We start from the raw sequence: 18941 nt of genomic DNA, 5'->3' as shown, positions 1-18941 counted from the left end.
ATCTTTGGTCTCTTCTGGTTCCATAAATCATGCTCCAATTAAAGACTAGCCTAAATGAGAAACTGAGATCTGAATCCCCTACATTTGGAGGGAGGTGTATGTGTATCTGTGGACTCAAATCTCCAGATCTGGTTCATAGATTCCAAGGCTAGAAGGAACCATTGTGATCATCTAGTCTGACCTCTTGTATAATGCGAGCTATAGCACTTTCCTGAAATAATTCCTGTTTGAACTAGAGCAGTGGTTTTCAACCTGTGGTCCATGGACCATTGGGGGTGGGGTCCTCAGACTATGCCTGAGATTTCCAAATGATCTGCACCTCCATTCAAAATTGTTAAGGGTCCACAAATGAAAAAAGGTTGAAAACCACTGAACTTCAGCATATCTTTTAGAAAAATTTCCAGTCTTGATTTAAAAATCACCAGTGATGGAGAAGCTATCACTAACATTAGTAAATTGAGCAAGCCTATTTTAATTGTGAACCTAACCAGCGGAAAGTAGGTTAATGAATTGTTACAATGACCTGTTATATAAAATAAGAAATGATTTAAGAAGACAGCAAAACAGAATTAATGTAAACAACTAGACCTACTGATACCATTCAAGGACTACGTTACAATTATGACTGGTAAACAGGGGAAGTAGAGGATTGGAAATCAATGAACCAAAATTGGTTCTTCAGAAATTAGACCTAATTGGACCACAAAATAATGAGGGGATGGACCATTCTACCCACTACCTCTTTTGGGGCCCTTAGAGAGAGAAGATTGGGTGACTATGTCAGAAGACTCCCTACCATGATGCCACACCCTTATATACTCCAGTGGGAATACCTGACATCACTGCACTAGCAAGGACCCCAGCATGATACATGTGAGATCCTGCTCTGTCTTCCTCTCCCTCATGGGTCTTTCTTCATCCTGCACTCTCTCTCTCACCTTATCACCTGATTCTGAAATCAGCTGCACTGTGTGACACCAGCATGGCAGGATGAAATGACCCATCCAGCTCTGCTCAGTTTTCTAAGGACCAGTGAAGGAGAGGGACTTGACCAGACCAACGAGATGTCCCTGACCAGGGAGATGAACCAGGGTCCAGAGCAACAGCTGTGACTGACCAGCCCCCTGTATCCTGAGAACATCAACAAAAGCCATATTTCCCCTATCTTTACTATCCTTTCTCTTCTCCCACTTTCCTGCTTTTGACAAAAACAGACAAGTGTCTATTATCCCTGGTACAGAATTGAAGAGAACTACCCTTTCTTTCCTGCCAAGGAGGAGTTTGACAGAATAAAAGACTAAGCAATATTCACCCTCTTTAAAAAAAGAAACTAAGGCCTGGTCTACACTAGGACTTTAATTCGAATTTAGCAGCGTTAATTCGAACTAACCGCTCAACCGTCCACACCAGGAAGCCATTTAATTCGAACTAGAGGGCTCTTTAGTTCGAATTTGGTACTCCACCCCGACAGGTGGAGTAACGCTAAATTCGACATGGCTAGCTCGAATTAGGCTAGGTGTGGATGCAAATCGAATTTAGTAGCTCCGGGAGCTATCCCACAGTGCACCACTCTGTTGACGCTCTGGACAGCAGTCCGAGCTTCGATGCTCTGAGCAGCCACACAGGAAACGACCCGGGAAAATTTGAATTCCTTTTCCTTTCTGGACAGTTAGAATCTCACCCGGCAGCAATGCAGAGCTCTCCAGCAGAGGAGTTCATGTAATCTCTGAATAGAAAGAGGGACCCGGCTTAGACTGACCGGGAACTCTTGGATCTGATCGGTGTGTGGGGCGAGGAGTCTGTGCTTTCGGAGCTGCGCTCCAACAAACGGAATGCAAAGACCTACGAGAAGGTCTCCAAAGCCATGAGAGACAGAGGATACAGGCGGGATGCAACGCAGCGCCGCGTGAAAATCAAGGACCCCAGACAAGGCTACCAAAAAATCAAAGCGGCAAACGGACGCTATGGAGCCTGCCACCACTGCCCCACCAGTGACCGTGGACTCTGACGATGGGACAGTGTCGACGGCCAGTTCCTCGGTGATGTTCGCGGACGGGGAAGATGAGGAAGGGTTTGTGGAGGACGAGGCAGGCGAGAGCGCTTACAACGCTGGTTTCCCCGACAGCCAGGATCTATTCATCACCATCACGGAGATCCCCCAACAACCCTCCCCGGCCATTAACCCGGACCCTGAATCAGGGGAAGGAGCAGTCGGTAAGTGCTTTAACCATGTTAACTTTTATTCTTAATATAACAGGAATCTTAACTGTGTGAAAAGGAGGTCTCTCTAGATATGGGGATAGAACAGAAATCATCCTTGGAGATCTCCACGAAGCTCTCCTTGCGTTAATCGAAAAGCATCAGCAGGAGGTTCCTGGGGAGAGCTGCCTTATTGGGTGCTCCGTGGTAGCACAGTTTTCCGCGCAAGGCTTTCATGAGGTACTCAGGGAGCACTGCCTCCCCGAGCACGGCTGCATCGGGCCCTGGTTCGTGCTAGCTTTCACGCAGCATGCGCTCTCTATCTCCTTCAGTGACCCTCCTCAGGGTGATCTCGCTCGGAGACTCCTGCATCTAATTAGGGTAATTACTGTAATTTTACGCCTGGTCCAAAGTATTTTTAAAAAATCTACGGACAGACGGCATAGCACAGACTCAGCACGCAGCTGCGTGGCGAGCGTAACGGAAAGCCAAAGAATATAATGGACGCTCATGGAGGGAGGGGGGAATGAGGACGCAAGGTATCCCACAGTTCCTGCTGTCTCCGAAAAGTATTTGCATTCTTGGATGAGCTCCAAATGCTTCTAGGGTCAAACACAGTGTCTGCGATGGGTCAGGGCATAGTTCGGCAATTTGCGCACACACCCCACCCACCACCAGAAGTGAAAACAATCCTCTGTTGACTCTTTTACATGTCACCCTATCTTTACTGAATGCTGCAGATAGACGCGATGGTGCAGCACTCAACACCAACATCCTTGCTCCCCCACGCTATGGATGGCTGATGGTACAAAACGATGGAAATCCGTCCTCATCATCAGCCTATTGGCACATGGGGCAGTGCAAAAGGGCTGGTAACCATGCCGACTAGCATCAGTAAGGTCGATCAAGGGCGCCTGTCCCTAATTTTTGATGGCAGATGGTGCAATATGGCTGGTAACCGTCCTCATCATTGCAACAGGGGGCTGAGCTCCATCAGCCCCCACCCTTCATTGTAAATAAAAGATTCAATTGCCCCTGGACTAGCAGAGGGATGATGGGCTCCTTCATCCACACTCCTTAATGTCCTGCCTGGACTATCATTGCAGCTGGAGGCTTCCTTCCACTCATTTCTCACAAACAAGTCACTGTGTCTTATTCCTGCATTATTTATTACTTCATCACACAAGTGGTGGGACAATGGTATGGTAGCCCAGGAAGGCTGGGGGAAGAACGGAATGAACAGGTGGTGTTGTTGCAGGAGCACCCCCTGTGAATAGCATACAGCTCATAATTTATGCAGGATCGGACACAGAGCAGCTGTGCTCTCTGGTTCTATGATACAGTGGTTCTCTAGTACACTTGCCCATAATCTAGGCAGGACTGATTCTATTTTTAGATACCAAAAAGGAGGGATTGACTCAGGGAGTCATTCCCAATTTTTGCTTTTGCGCCCCTGGCTGCTCGGCCAGGGGCACTTATGACAGCACCAAATGGGGCAGTGCAAAAGGACAGGTAACCATGCCCATCTTATTACCATCTTATTACCAATCTATGGTATGGTAGATGGTACAATATGGCTGGTAACCATCTCTGCTGTCATGCAAAAGCAAAAGCATGCTGCTGTGTAGCGCTGCTGGCCCGCCTCTGTCAGCGGCATCTAGTACACATACGGTGACATACACAAAAGGCAAAACAGTGTCCATGGTTGCCACGCTATGGCGTATGCCAGGGCAATTCTGGGAAAACGGGCTTGAAATGATTGTCTGCCGTTGCTTTCCCGGAGGAAGGAATGACTGGCGACATTTACCCAGAATCCACCGCAAAAATGATTTCTGCCCCAGCAGGCACAGGGGTCTCAACCCAGAATTCACAGAGACAGCCTAGACTCAGTTAATTGTTTGCAAAAATGTATCTTTGCAAGGAACTCACTTCCTGTTTCCCATCTCACAGTTTCCTCTGTCTCCAGACCTGCCACAGCATCCCCCTCGCAGAGGCTGGCAAAGATTAGGCGGCGAAAGAAAAAGACAAGGGACAAGATGTTCGAGGAACATATGGGCTGCTACCTAGCAGAGGTGGACCAGCAGAGCCAGTGGAGGGAGACCGTCTCTCTGTGCCAGCGCTCACACAGCGAACGGGAGGAGAGGTGGCGTGAGGAAGACAAGCAGGCGACTGAAACGCTGCTTGGACTACTGAGGGAGCAAACGGACACGCTCAGGCGCCTTGTGGATGTTCTGCAGGACCGCAGGAGGACAGAGACACCCTGCAGTGTATCTGCAACCGCACTCCCCTGCCACACAGTCCCATACCCCCATCACCGAAAATAATCAGGAGGAGGGGCGGCCGGGGACGTGAATACTGTCACTGCACCACAGCACAGTGCTCAAGTACCTAAAAGCTCTCATACCCTACATTTGCCGAAGTCCTTCACTTCCAGACTCACAGTAGTCCCAATCCCAGTCCCATCCCCTAACTGTCTACTTAATTAATAAAAATGCTTTGCTGTTAATTACTGTTTCCGTTATGTTTTTTCAAAGAAGACTGTGTTTGAATGGGGGGCGTGGGGAAGGGGGTGGTTAATTGCATAGGACAGTCACCTTTCCCAGGGTACAGACACGGGGGCAGGATCAGCAGCGGGTCACACACACGGTGCAGTCAGTAGGCACCCTGGTCGGTTTTTGGAGGTGGTTTCCAGGATCTGTGTGGGCGGGGGAGATGTGACTTTGCAGCGGGGGAGGGCGGTTACAGATCTTATACAGCGGTCCTTGTCCTGGACCGCAGAGTCACGCAGCTGAGGAATCTGTATGCGTCCTCCTCCACCACAAGGTCACATATCCGCCCGCACACAGAATTCCATAAAGAGGGATGGCAGGCTCCGTTGAAAGAAGCATTCCGGCACTGCGGACCGCTCTAGGAGCAGGAGCCTGTCATTCCTTGAGTTTAGAGGCGGTCTTTACATCACCGCACACCCTACCCAGCACAGCCTGCGTCCCAGTTTCAACCCTTTCACGAAAAGTCATGAATAAAGAAACCTTTGTTAAGTAATAATGGGACATGTATTTTATTTTTACACGTGTGCTGGAAGTGGGGGTAACGGGGTGAACGGGGTATGTAACCGAAGAGGAGAGTCAACAGTAACTGGGTAAAGAAACAGGGGCAGGTTCAGCTTCTCTGTAAAGAAACTGAACAGTCACAGGTCACGCTGCTCGCTGGTATTTGAAGAGTTCCTTGTCGCTGTCCCAGGCGCCTGTATAGGGCTTCATGAGCAAGTGCATTAGCGGGCAGGCTGGGTCCCCGAGGATGACTATAGGCATCTGCACATCCACAACAGTTATTTCGTGGTCCGGGAAGAAACTACCTTCCTGCAGGCGTCTGAGCAGCCCACAGTTCCTGAAAACACACGCATCATGAACCTTGCCCGGCCACCCGACGTTGATGTTTGTAAAACGTCCCCTATGGTCCCCCAGTGCTTGCAGCACCATTGAAAAGTAGCCCAATTTCTCATCAGCTGACTGTGGAAGAGGTGGACAATAAAGTGTGAGGAGGAGAAAACGGCAATGATCGCAGCGGGCTTCGTGCTTGCAGTGCTGTGGCGTCCACGCTGTCACTGACCAGAAAAGTGCACGAACAGATTGCCCGCAGGCGCTTTCAAGGAGGGAGGGAGGGAGGTTGTGATTGACGGTTCAATGACGACACTTACCCAAAACCACCCTCGACACATTTCTCCCCCCAGCAGGCATTGGGGGCTCTACCCAGCATTCCAATGGGCAGCGGGGACTGCGGGAACTGTGGGATAGCTTCCCACAGTGCACCGCTTCCAAAGTCGATGCTGGCCCCGTGAATGTGGACTCAGAAATTCGAATTAGTGTATTTAGTATGGATACACAAATTCGACTTCATAAGGTCGAATCCACAAATTCGAACTAAGTTGATTCGAAATAGTCTTGTAGTGTAGACAAGGCCTAAGTTTTAAGTAAGTTTGTTTTGCATTATCACTTGTTTCAGTTTCAGTGTTTTTTTTGCCTTGTTTTAATTCTTTTCCTCTGGTTCCAATTAATACGTTTCTAGACTTTGGCATGAATTTTTCAGTGTGATTGCCATGGTACCAAGCAGGCTGGGGTCTCTGTATACCAAACCCTGAAACTTCTTTAAAACCATTTAATGGTGGACTATTTCAGGGTCATGTTAACACCTTTGATTCTTTGGTCCTATATATTCCATCTAAAATTAATACAATAGTAAGTACTTATAAGCCAGGAAAAGGTGTGTGTGTGTGGTGGGGGGGGGGTTGGGAAAGAGAGAGACAGATTTAAAACTGAAAAGGATGTCATATTCTAGAGTCAGTTCATATGTAGCCCAGGATAAGGGAAAGCCTGTGAGAATAGCTGACTTTGCATTATTTCACGTGTTGGGGCAACACCTCACAAGAAAAACTCATGAGTTTTGAGTGCCAAACTTGAACTCAAATCCTAGACTTGTTACAGTTGCAAACCCAACCCAAACCCTGAGCCCTAGCCTACTCCTAACCTAGATTCAAACACCTCATCCTAGGCATGTTCTCTAATTAGCAATGCAGGCCTGATATCTACAAAAAGCAGGTTCTTTTTGTATGGGAAGGACCACCTGGTATTGCTAACACATCACTATTCTCAGCTGGGAACTTCTTGGTGAGGATGAGAATAGTGAAATTATTCACTTGTTTTATAACCAGGCATTCATTTGAATTAATTATTGGTGGCTGTATATATGCAGATTCAACATTGTTTCTTCAATTACTGCTTCATTTGTTTAGATACAGCAAACATTCTTTGTAATCATTACTATGATAAGATGTAATGAGTTTACTGTAGGTGGTTAAACAGAAAACCTTTCAAAAGTAACCCAAATGAACAAATTTAGGAAGTCAAACTAATTTAATCATTGGCCTCATTGCTAATTAGCCACAACATAATGGCAAGCACTTGAGTACGTGTAACTAGGAAGAGGGCCAGAATTCTGTTTGTAAGAATGGATATTGTAAGGATCAGAAAAGAGAGTCATGCCAAAAGCTAAGTAAATACTTGTATGTATCATACAGTGAAGAAGAACATCCACCTGGTCTTATAACAGTAACGTATAATAAAGTTGAAAAGCTTTTATTCCATTTGCCACTGGCCATATTTTTCAATACAGATCCCTGATTTCCAGGAGGTGCTGAAGTCTGACTGACATAGGTCCAGCATGGCATGCAGAAAAGTGAGGGTAGATAGGGAGGGTGCAGGTAGGCTGGGCAGCTCAGATCACGTTGCCAGCCTGGTAATCCTACACTTCTTCTACAGAGGGAACACCTTGCTGCTCATAAGCAGCACAAAGAACAATACAATCATCATCATTCTCTCTGTTTGGACAGATACTTGCCCAGCAGAGAAGAACTCATCCTAGCATAAAGTTATTCTGTCCACTAATTGTCTGCATCAGTTTCCGTAAATGTCGATAATGTTTTTATTTTTGGAAGAACCGCACTCTATTCTGCTAAATATTGTGTCAATGATATAGGAGGCTGGAGAGACATCTGGCTATCAGCTCAACCTGTCTTTAAAGCATTCAAAATTATAACCTTACAATTATGAGCTTTTGTTTATATTTCTGCTGATATATCTATAGGTATATGCATAGAAGTAAAGAAAATTGAGGCTGGAAAGTCAAACAGCCAAAGAGTAGGAAATGCCAGAATTAAAGCAACTCCCCTTTGCACATATGATTAGGTAACTAAAAGCTATCATAATGTATATGATTTTTCCCCCACAAGACCCCTGCCTCACTCAGTGCCCAGTAGGGGCAGTGTTCATTGAATAGTTAACTATTTAATATTTCTTTCTTCATCATTGGCACTAGGCATTATTTACTATACACTGTCCAAACCTCAGCTGAACACAGAATTATGGATTTCTGCATGGGCTTTTTATGAGGCTTATTGTAATATTTTAGTGCTTTATAAACTTCACAACATCCCTGCAAAGGGAGGTGATATTATCCCCATTTTATACATGGGAACAGATGCATAAAGACAAAGGCCAAAATTGACAGAGGCAACAGCTAATTCTGGGTGCCCAATACGAGAAATACAAGACCTGATTTTTCAGAGGACTTAGCATTTTATAGCCCTGCATATGCTCAGAGCAGAACTCTCATTGACCTCAATTGCTGTGGGGAGTTCTCAGTAGTTCTACACATTAGACCCCAGCAGCAGAGAGCATAGCAACACTGGCTGAGGCAGGGTCAGAATCCAGTTCTTAAGGACAGCATTCAACTGCCTTAAACAGGAGGCCATTACTACTCTCCTGCAACCCACCCAACTTTCACTGCACACCTCCCAGCTTCTGCAACAATGAAGCAGGGGTCCTACAGAACCTGCTGAACAGCTCCCATTCCCAGAGCCCTAGCCACACTCTGCACTGAATGAGGCAAAGGACTTGTCTTATGTCTTTAATTACATTTTTCACATCTACACAGTTTCCTTACTTTTGAAGGCTTTGCTTCTCATCCTGAACATTTTTTTAATGCAAGGTTTTTACAGGGTAGCCTAACTTAAAAAAATTAAAATAATTTAATCACATAGAATCATACTGACCCTCAACATGTGTCATCTGCAGGGTAGATACAAAGCACAAGCCTCTACACCCCTCCCCCATCCACTTCTGCACCTTCCACACCCCAGGTCCTGCCCCTCCCTACTGCTCTCCCCTCAGCTGCAGATCCACATTTTCCTCCTGTTGTTCTTGTCCCTGAACCCACCTCTACGGCTATCCTCCTCAGCTGCTTTCCTATCCACAGCCTCAGTCTCTCTGGCTCCTGTCCCCAGCCCATGTTCTTCTCCCTCTGTTCCCATTCACCCCTTCCCCTCTGCTCTTATCTCTCTTCTCCCCATTCAGTTCTCTGCCCTCTTCTGCTCCTCCTCCCCCTTATTCCAGGTTCCATCCCTCTCTTCCCATTTTACAACTTTGCAGTCACATCAAGCTGCTTCTTCATTCATCTCCATGGTGCCTGGGCACAGCAAGGGGAGAACTGAGAACACAGGAGAAACAATCCCCCTGTGTTCCATCCTAATGCCCAACAGGAGAAGAAACCCAGCAAATGTCCCACTCAGCCCCTGCAGTTGGGGGCTGGAGCATACACAGTCCAGCCACTACATAGGAGCTCTGAGGGGACAGACTCTTCAGAGAATTTGCTTACCAAACTAACAGTTCTGCCATAGGGTGTGGCTATCCCATAGCCAAGCATTGTTCCACATGTTCTCCCTGCCTAGATTTCTTCTCACCAGGTTCCCAGAAATAACCCAGAAAGGCTTTCCATCCAGTAACTCCCCCTTCTTGAGGTCTGCATTTATTAACAAGAGTCCTCAAAATTAAGCCCCAAAATAAACCCAGTCTGAGCCTTTTCTAGCTAAAGTCCTTCTACAGGCCCCTATCTTCCTTGTCCAACTTTCTGAATCAGAAACCAGCAGGTAACTCCCCTTCTGCTGCTTTCCTAAGTCTCTCCTGATTTCTTAGGGTTTGACTCCAAGGCTGCTTTCCTGGAGTCCCTTACAGTCTCAGCCCCTCTAGGTTATCTTTCCAACTTCCAGCCCCTGAAATAGAGCCCTGGGTCTCAAACTGTTCACCCTAGAGCCTCCCCATCCTAGAGCCTACTTCATGGGCTTTCACTGGAGCCCAACTTGCCCCCCTGGGCTTCTATTGCACTAGACTGCATTTTCTGCCCTTTTATAAGGCCCAGGTGTTTCAGGCTATCATGTGACCCCAATTAGTCCTGCAGTCTATGGCTAAGTTGCAGTCAGGTGGGGTTGATTGAACAGGATTGGCTAACTCCAGCCTCCTTGCCCTTAGAGAGGCAGGTCACCCTGGTGCAAAGTGTCTAGGGAACATGTGCAAAATGAGATTTTTCAGAGGCTCATGCTGGCCAAATTTGGGAAGATTTTCACAGGAACAACAAAAGGCACATCCCTGCCTCCTGGGGTCCTGTTTTCAAGCCCCTGCTCCAATGTATGCAGGTGCTAGAACTCAATAAAATAGGTGTAAGAATATTTCTTTAATCAATGGCAAACCATATTTTCTTCCAACCTCATTCCCTCATTTTCAGATACAGCTGAACCAATTTTAGCTGAAATTCTAATAATAAGTAATAATCAGCCATAGGCATATACCTGACATGGAAAATTTCATTACAAATGGTTACACTTTTGCTAAGTTATAAGTAATTAAAAATTGGATCTTATAATGGAAAAGTATAGGACAATATTAACTATACAGATCATTACCTATGCTGCCTTTAATATAGATAGAGATCCATATATATATGGATGTGTGTATAACTATAACAATCAAAAAATTACAGTAGTTACTTTGTGTTTAAATTCAAACAGTAAGGAGATTACTGCTTAATAAACTCAGATGCTTAAATCAATAAAAATTATAGTCATTTCTAGAAACTTCCTACATTTACTAAATTCCAGTGGGAAGGAACGTATAAGTGTTCAGGATAGTTCCTAACAGTCCACGCGCCTTTTGTGAGGCTCCTGGACAAGAAGGAGGGGCACAAATTGAAGTAAAAATTAATTAGGTTTTTTTGCTAACATACTAATGTTTCTTTTTGACAGATTGCCCTAACCTTAACCTTTTCCACGATGTGGACCTTGATACAACCCAGCCATTGAGCCTAATGTTGTGACCTTCCAGTTGCTGCCTGCTCAACCTCCTTATTATTTGTTTATGCTGGTGTGTCAAAAGAATGCTCCTCTCCCCCAGTCCTTTTAACACACTCAAACACATGACTAAAGGTATTTATTATCACATATCCCTGAGCCAACAGCATTAAACAGAATTAACTAAACTCCAGTGGGAGGGAATTCTGAAACATATTTATTAAAAATTAATATCTTTAAAATAAAACATTTGATTTAAAATTAATGTTTGCAAGCCCAAGCCTGCGAAGTTCTGAGTGCATTGAACTCCAGCTTTGATGGGAATTCACTTTGATGGATTTCAGGCGGACCTGGCAGGATTGGGTCCATAGCTATCAGTCATTGGTAATGAATATTCTGACTCTATAGCAAAGTCAAATTCTTGTATGGTAGGTCTAAAAACTATCTGAGTTATAACAACAGGAAGGCACCTTTAATGTTTTGGTGTACAATATGAAAAGGTCTCTGAGACCATAAGAAAAAAGCAACAGACCCAGTTCACTCTTTGGATTCCATCAACTTCGCTCCTCTGGCACAATGGAACTTCCACAATAAGGGTAAAAGCTCTTCTGTGAAGGGGACAGAGTTTTCTCTAGGGCTGGGCCCAAACTCTAGAATTAACTCTCATAGGAACTAAGACCCATCACAACCTCATCACCTTCTGTTCTAAGTGCAGGGTGAATTTCTTTGACGTGCTTTCCATAACAAACTTAGAGTAATGTACATGTATACATATTATTTAAAAAATTCCAAAACAAAACATTCTTCTGCCCACTTTTCTCCTCATGGGAAGAGGATGAGAGACCAAAACACATGACAGATGTTAGTCATGTTGCTTAATGCACTAATGGAAGGTGCACAGATGCTATAGGGATGAGTGTGATCACAGAACATAGAACAGTACAGCACTCAGGGTGATGGGATGGTAAGCTGCAGAGAGATAAGCAGACCACAAGTGCCTCTTTGCCAGGGACCCCAGCTAACCAGCACTACCCACAAAGTGGGAGGGACTATCTGAAAATGGAGTGGTACAAGTTAGGCAACAGAGATCTCAGCTCATCTCCTGGGCACTTTGCACTGTCAGAGCTCTGTAAAATAACAATGAGAAACATAATGGATTAGAGTGAAAAAAATCCACCAACATCCCTACCCAATATAAATGCAAGCATAGAAGAATGGCACACACAATAAAAGAGAACTGAGAGTGATCTTCCGCCATGTGTTAAAGAATGTCATAGATAAACACTGAGTTACACCTAGAGCAAGAGCATACCAGTGTGGGGGAGCCACAGATGGAAAAGGTGTTCTCTTCTGTCTTCACAAGTTTATACTTTGAGGTGGAAAGCAGTTCCACTCCTGCAGAGCTCAGCTGCTGCAATAGCAGAAAGTTGTTCTGTACACAGTGTGCTCCTCTTTGCTTCTTTCCTTGTAAATGTATTTCTTATTGTTCCTTTTCATTTGTGCATTCCCTTCTTTTTCCTCAGTCAAAACTTACTGTTCTGATGGTCAAATTCCTTGAAGACATATGGGCCTATTTGCCACTACTCTTGAGCTTGTGTGGTGCTTTACACCTGTGCAGAGCGGGTGTAAAACACTATCACATTAGAATGGCAGCATTTTGCAGTCACTGTGTACTTTCTGGCTCCAGTCACTCAGTTTGGTTGGCACAGAAGTGAAGAGTGTGGTAGGCAATGATGTTAGGGAAGTGCAAAAGTGGCATACTTGTTTAGGGCTATATCTACACTTATGGCAGCATGAAAGGTACATACAAGCATTACATATGTAGCTACAGGATGCAGTGGAAGGCTCCAGCAGCAGGGAAAGGCTCCAGAAGCAGGGAGATACTGGAGCCTTTCCTCACTGCCACAGCCTTTCACTGAAGCAAGGAAATGCTCTAGCAGTGGGGAGGCAGTGGGGAAAGGTTCTGATCGGGGGTGGGGAGGCATAAGGCAGCAGGGAAAAGCTGTGACAGCAGAGACATGCCAGAGCCTCTCCCCAGCTTTCTCCTTCACTATGTCTACACTTACAGTGGTGTGTAGAGTACAGACACTGCACACCCAGCTTGCATGGATATAAACAGCAGTATAGACAGTAAGATACAACTTAGGCAAGTATTATAGAGTAGAGGGTCTACACAGCTAAACCCCCAGAGTACGTACCCTTTATGGCTCTCTGCTCACTCAAGCAGTGCCTCCTCTATCTACACTGATGTTTTTGGCATGTAGTTTCCTGCTATCAGAGCCTTTCCTCACCACAGTGAAAGGCTCCCACTGTGGGGAAAGGCTCCAGCAGGTGGAAGGCAGTGGGACACTACACTGCAAAAACTAGCAAAATAGATGTGGGAGGCGCTGCATGGATATGTAGAGACTCATGAAGGGTATGTACCCTGGCGGGTCAGGTGCGTAAGCACTCTAACCTACTTGCCTATGCCATGTCTCTCTGTCTACACTGCTATTTATACTCATTCTAGCTAGGCATGCAGTATCTGTACTCTACCTAGTGCTGTAAGTGTAGAAATAATCAAGGAGAGATGGGGGCTGTTTCAGCCCCTGACACATGAACAACTCTAACTTCCACCCGATTGTAATGGACTTCTAGGAAGTATCACGCCGATGGGGATCTCAAGCGCACAAGATGCTCCAGACACTCTGCTTCCTGCAGTTGACATGCTTCCTATGCTGGCTGTATACTACCAGGAGATTTCCCACAATCCACAGCTGATTGCTGAAAGGAGGTTTTCCACCCCTTTTAGCTGCTGGAGCAGTGCAAAGCAGCTAGAGTGGAGTCTAAGATCTGGCCCACTTCGTGTAAGTGTCAATAGCCACACAAGCTGCCAGACAGTGGAGAATCAGGTACATATATTTTGGATTGCTAGTTATGTTTTCTTAATTCCATTAATCTATACACTTGCTAGTCTTCAAACAGACTAATATGGGTTTTATTATGTTTCCAGTACTGTCTCTGAAGTATATTTATTTGACAAGGAAGCAGATTTTCCTGGAGGAGTTATACCCGCCTACAGGCCTGGCATGTTTATCCATTTTATTATTTTTCAGCATGTACTGAAACATTTTGCCAAATAATTTTATTTCTAAAGATTCCTCCTCCTATATTTGTCTGTCACTATTGACTTTTAACTGATCTAAGCCTGTATCCAGATAGCTACAGTATTCTGTATTATTTACTGTTATGCCCATTTATAGTATCATCCATCTGTGACTCTCTTTGTTTTCCTTTTCTGCTTTTTGTCTCTCCCACCCAGCACCAATTTACTGAGCCGATTTTCTTCTTCTTCTAGGAACAAGAAGAAAATTGGCCCAATAAATTGGGGGAGGGGAGAAACAAAAAGGGCTAATTCCAAAATTGGTTACACCTACTAAGAGATAGTAGTAAGAAGAGGTTCTATATAAGAGAGAGAGAAAGACAAAGGAAGGAGAAGGGAAGGAGAGCTAATAATGGATACAGTCAAAAAGGTAGAGGTGTTTAATGTCTATTGTGCTTCACTCTTCTCTATAAAAGTTAATTGTGACCAGGTACTTAACACAATTAATATTAACAAGGGAGAAAGAACACAAGCCAAAATAGGGAAAGAACAGGTTAAAAACTATTTTGATTAGTTAGATGTATTCAAGTTGCCAGGGCTTAATGAAATTCATCATAGGACACTTAAAGAACTAGCTGAAACAATCTCAGAACTGTTAGCAATTATCTTTGAGAATTCCTGGTGGACAGATAATGCCCCAGAGGACTGGAACAGGGCAAACATTGTACCTATCTTTAAAAAGGGGAATAGGGAGGACCTGGAGAATTATAGACCAGTTAGCCTAACTTTTATACCTAGAAATCTAGTGGAACAAATTAAGAAACAATCAATTTGTAAGCACTTACAGGATAACAGAGTAATAATAGCCAATATGGAATTGTCAAGAACAAATCACGCCAAAACAAAGTAATTTCCTTCTTTGACAGGGTTGCCTAGTGGATCGGGGGAAACAGAAGATGTTATATATATCTTAATTTTAGTAAGGCTTTTGACACACTTCCATATGACCATCTCATAAAAAACTAGGAAAATACAGTCTAGATGAAATTACTAGAAGGTGGGTGCATAACTCGTTGAAAGTCTGTATCCCAAGAGTAGTTGTCAATTGTTCACTGTCCAACTAAGATGAGGTATCTAGTAGGGCCTTACAAGGTTCCAATGCTTTTCAACATTTTTTTAAATAACATGGATAATCAGGGGTGCTGAAACAATTTGTATAGTGGGGGTGCTGAGAACCATTGAACCAAACTGTAAATCCTGTGTATAATAGAAACCACTTCAAGTCAGGGGGGTGCTGCAGCACCCCCTGGCACCTTTAGTTCCAGCACCTAAGTGGATAATAGAGTAGAGAGTGTCCTTATAAAATTTGCAGATGACACCTCGCTGCAGGGTTGCAAGCAGTTTGGAATTAGACTTCAAAATGATCTTGAAAAATTGGAGAATTTTTGTGAAATCAACAAAATATAATTCAATGAAGACAAGTACGAAGTATCATACTTAGGAAGGAAAAAATCAAATGCACGAATACGAAAAGGAGAATAGGTAGTAGTTCTGCTGAAAAGAATCTGGGGGTTAGAATGGATCACAAATTGAATATGAGTGAACAATCTAATGCAGTTTTGAAAAGAACTAATATTCTGGGGTGTATTAACAGAAGAGTCATATGTAAAACAGAGGAGGTAATTGTTCCACTCTGCTTGGCACTGGCAAGGTTTCAGCTGGAGTACTGTCGGTTTTGGGTACCACACTTCAATTTGTCCACATTTTTGTTAGAGTCCAGAGGAGAGCAACAAAAATGATAAGAGTTAGAAAACCTGACTTATAAAGAAAGGTTAAAGAAACTGGGCATGTTTAGAATTGAGAAAAGAAGACTGAGTGGGGACTGAGTGAGTTTTCAAATATGGTAAGGGCTGTTATAAAGAGGACAGTGAACAATTATTCTCCATTACCAGTGAAGATAGGACAAGAAATAATGGGCTTAATCTACAGCAAGGGAGACTTAGGCTAAATATTAGGAAAAAATATTAGGAAAAATAGGCTTCCGGGGAGATTGTGGAATCCCTGTCATTGGAAGATTTTAAGAACTGATTAGCTAAATACCTGTCAGGGATGCTCTAGGTTTACTTGGTCCTGCCTGAGTGCCACTGCCAGGGGCTAGACTAGATGACCTCTTGAGGTCCCTTCCAGGCCTACATTTCTATGATTTTATAACTCAAAGAATTTTGCAAAAAATTGCATTCTGAAGTTAAAATGGCATTGTCAAATTTGTAACTGGGGATTTGAAGTATTCCTGATGTCATTTTTAAGCTTACAGTACCTTCATTTACGGGGGAAGGTTGAAATGATTCCTTTAGTTGGCATAAGTGAACTTGTTAAACTTTGAAAAGGGGAGGGGGGAAATGTGTGGATGGGAAATAGGGGTGGGCAACAAACCCATGAACAATATTCATTTCATTGTACTCAGTGGCAAAAGGTGGGAAGAAGGGGTGAGGCAAGCAAGGGTGAGAACAAAAGTGGGAAATTTTAAAAATTCAAAAATATGTAATGGATTTTTTTAAATTGTTCCATTGTGAACCCTGCAAAATAAAAACAAACTCTGAAATTTTTAAGTTGTTCATGAAACTGTTTTTCTATTTTCAACCAACTCTGAAAAATGAATGGCCAGAGAATCAAATTCCCCACAAAGAGGAAGGCAGGCAGGCTAGCATGGCACAGTTTTCTGTTTAATCATATTGTATCAATCTGTGCTGTATGATACTGCATTTTTTTCTAATATTGTATGAGGAAAAACCTGGGCAAATGTGCTGACATACCCAGGCAATCCAGGCAGGTGTATACTCAGACAGCTAACCCAAGCCACTGCCCAGGCCACCCTGACTACAGTGCTATTTTTAGTGTGCATGTGTATGTGCAAGCTGTGACTCCAACCTCCCAGCTCAAATGTAGAAGCTGAATGGAGTTACAGCAGGTGCATGGTAGAAACAGAGGACCTAGCTGCACAAGGAAAATGACTAGTTGTTGACAATGATTGTCAGGAATGGGTTCCCACCCCACAATTAGTTTTGATAATTGTTTAGGTGCAGGTTAAGGAAGCTAGGACAAAAACTATTTTCAGTACCATTTTAGTAAGCATTATGTAGACACCCGGTTTCTATCATGATTTCTGTCATGGTGCAAAGCCCCTATCCTGCCCTCACAGCATAGCATACACACACTGGAGTAATATCCATACCTTACAACACTGCCCAGCATTCACTTTTACTGGTAACTTAAATAACAAAATACAAACCCGAGCCCAAGTGTTCTCTAGAGCTCAGCTTTTCCCTAGGAAAAACAACGAGGCACCTTAGAGACTAACAAATGTATTTGGGCATAAGCTTTCATGGGCTAAAACCCACGAACGCTTATGCCCAAATAAAGTACTCCTTGTTGATTTTGCTGATACAGACTAACATGGCTACCACTCTGAAACCTTTTCCCTAGGGTTTCTCTCTACAATGCATTGCTCTCCCTTCTCCCTCAGAGAAAGAGGCACTGAAGCATTTTTATACCCTTGATTGGAGCAATGAGCCCCACTTCCTCTGGGTTCTAGCTTAAACCAGCCTGAGTTGGCAGAACAGTGCTGCCTCTCTCTGTAGAGTCTGAAAGCCTGAAAACCCAACACAACATTCCATCTACAGTAGCAGCTACACTGTCTTCTTATTGTGGGATTGGAGCCAAAGACAATAAAGATATATCATGCATTAAGCCATGCAAATTGCAATATCTGTAACTGAAAATATATAATGTTATGTAAGGTTTCCCACTGGGTGTTTTTGTGCCATTTGTTTTATTTTCTTGTTTGATCCATTTATATAATGAGCTGAAATGAAAAATTGGCAAATAAAGGTGTAACAGTTTGCTTTCTAAAGAGAAAAGAAATATGTCATTTCAAGGAGACACATTAAGTGGAGTCTGTATATGAATTATAAAACAACATGGGGCAAGGCAAATGATGCTGCAGTACCATTCCTTTTAAGGAGTCTATTTTTCCAGATAACGGGATGTGTACATTACATCACTGCAGAAATTTGTGGTAAAATTGAATTAACATTCTTCTTCATGAATTACCAGCCATTATGCTCAATGACTACAGTCCAGTGACACAGTGCAACACTTCATACAAACAACAAGTAATATTTCATACACCACTCCTTCAGTCCAAAGATACACAAAGCAATTTGCAAAAATACATGCAATGATAGATAGACAGATTAGATGAAATCTGGCCCTATTGAAGTCAGTGACAAAACTCACTTCAGTGTAGGGTTTTGCCCATAATATATACATACACTCACAGCACTATTGAACTGCAGCTATTTCTGTAATAGAGGGTGGAAGCCAGACAAGCAACTAGCACGCAACATACCCAGAAAGAGAAATTTTACCCAAGAACACTGGGACAAATCTTTGGTCTTATGAAAAGGACTGCCATATTTTAATGTGCATATGATGTGGAAATGACCTCATGTTTTAAGGTGTCATGTGAGTGCCCCCACCTCTCTGCACAAGAAACTGCACGGAACTAAACTGATCAATTTAAGAAGGATGAAAGGCTGAGTCGGCCCTGGTATTATTTGATCCTTCATTCCAGCAGGTGAAAAAAATTTCAGTCTTAGATTACTAAGCAATGCAGTACATCAGCAGTGTCATCATTATGTACATTTATTATTCAAATATCTTATAATCTTACAGATGGAGATAGATTACACTTTAGATGCAGACAAAATCTATTTTTAATAAGAAATAGGTTAATCAAAGTAGAAAGGTCAAAGGGGAAGAAAGCCTCAGTTTAAATGAATCCCTCCACTTGGCAGGTAAAAACAAACAGCTATTTCTTCTTTAATTCTGCCTTGGGCTCATTATATAAGAGACTTTCCTAGACATGTTTGAGGGCTCAGTCTTTTAGTGTAATTTGCCCTTCACACTCACACCTAGCTATGACAG

This window comes from Mauremys mutica, chromosome 10, assembly GCF_020497125.1.
Source record: "Mauremys mutica isolate MM-2020 ecotype Southern chromosome 10, ASM2049712v1, whole genome shotgun sequence".
Taxonomy (NCBI): Eukaryota; Metazoa; Chordata; order Testudines; family Geoemydidae; genus Mauremys; species Mauremys mutica.
The sequence above is the reverse complement of the archived record's forward strand: the minus strand, read 5'-3'. Positions refer to the sequence as shown.